The sequence below is a fragment of the Nanorana parkeri genome, unplaced genomic scaffold (genome assembly GCF_000935625.1).
Source record: "Nanorana parkeri isolate BGI_ZX_2015 unplaced genomic scaffold, ASM93562v1 scaffold310, whole genome shotgun sequence".
Taxonomy (NCBI): Eukaryota; Metazoa; Chordata; class Amphibia; order Anura; family Dicroglossidae; genus Nanorana; species Nanorana parkeri.
In genome coordinates, this window is record NW_017306578.1 from 1,024,700 (window position 1) to 1,026,291 (window position 1,592).

The window sequence follows — 1,592 nt, forward strand, 5'->3', positions numbered from 1 at the left end:
TTTATGATATTAGCGCAACCATTTCTCAAATCCAAATTTTCAGTGACCCAAAGCTCAGTATTTGACGTGATTGACAGCTGGCTCTGCCTATCTAGAGGCAGAGCCAGCTGTACCCACATCCTCCCCAGTTCGTTCCTCCAGTCAGCGCTGGAGGATCAGACAGGGGAGGGGGGAATCCCTGCAGGGAGCCGTGGCTGACAGTCAGCGCTCCCTGCAGGGACATGATCGAGAAGTAAGCGAAAGCGAGCGACGGTATGTGTTCGCTCACTTCCAGATCTATTGAGCCGACGTGTGACAGTTTCATTGTCACAGGTCGGCTCGAACTATGAGGTTGAGTGAAAATCACTCACCTCATAGTTCTCCTTTAAGTTAATTTTAGTGCAGGAAAACACAATATAGCACCCAATTTTTGGGTATAAAAAAGGAGATTGCACTGAGTGAATAGATACCAAACATGTCATGCTTCAAAATTGCATGTGCCCGTTAAATGGTAAAAATTAGGGATGCACCGATACCGATACTAGTATCGGTATCAGTGCCGATGCCGAGTATTTGGGCGAGTACACGTACTCGCCCAAATGCTCCAATGCCTAGCCTGATACTTCCGGTGTCAGGAAGCCAGGCAGCGAGTCATTACACGCTGCACGGCTTCCTGATTGGCCAGAAAGCCAGCTCCATGCTTTCTCGTCACCTAGTGACAAGAAGCATGGGGACGGCTTCCCTGCTAATCGGGAAGCTGGGTGGCGAGTCTTTACACACTACCCGGCTTCCCGGCTACTCAGGTAGCCAGGTGGTGAGTCATTACACGCCGCCTGGCTTCCTTAATGGGACTTTCAGTATCGGCGAGTACCGAAAAAAAAATATCGGTACACGTACTTGATATTGAAATACCGGTATCGGTGCATCCCTAGTAAAAATCTACAGTGCCCATAATTTTCTAGAGGTGACATTTTAGAAGCTTTTACAGGTCTATCATTTTAGAGTGAACCGTGAATCTTATATCTGTAAAATAAAATCAAGGCAACTGGACTTGCTGCATTTTTCTTGAAGACGTTTAACTGGACATCCGACCAGGGGCGGACTGACCATTCGGGCAGTCGGGCACGGACCGAGGGCCTGCGGCCATCAGGGGGCCCGTCACTGACCGTCCCCTCGCCGCTACCTCTCTGCCATCTGCACCCGGTCACCCGGCAATAAGTAGTTAGTACTTCTTCAGCACATGGGTTCCTATGTATAGTCAGCTACCAATTTTATTGAAAATATATGTTTTTATTTTAAATAAAATTGGTAGCTGACTGTGCATAGGCGTGCTGTGCTTTGTTTTTTTTTTCCTTTTGAAATATTTAGGCCCCAGAGAGCAACAAGAAAATGGCGTTGTTGGTTTTTCTTAACGTTGTGTTGTTTTTTTAAAATCTTTTGAAATTATTTTGCCCCCAGAGCGCAGCACAAAAAAAATTTAATTTACCTTAACCAGTTGACATCCGCGGTGTTAAACCCCCTTCCCATCCAGGCCATTTTTCAGTATTCAGCGCTGCGGTACTTTGACTGACATTTATTCCGTCATGCAGCGCTGTACTGAAATGAATTTTATA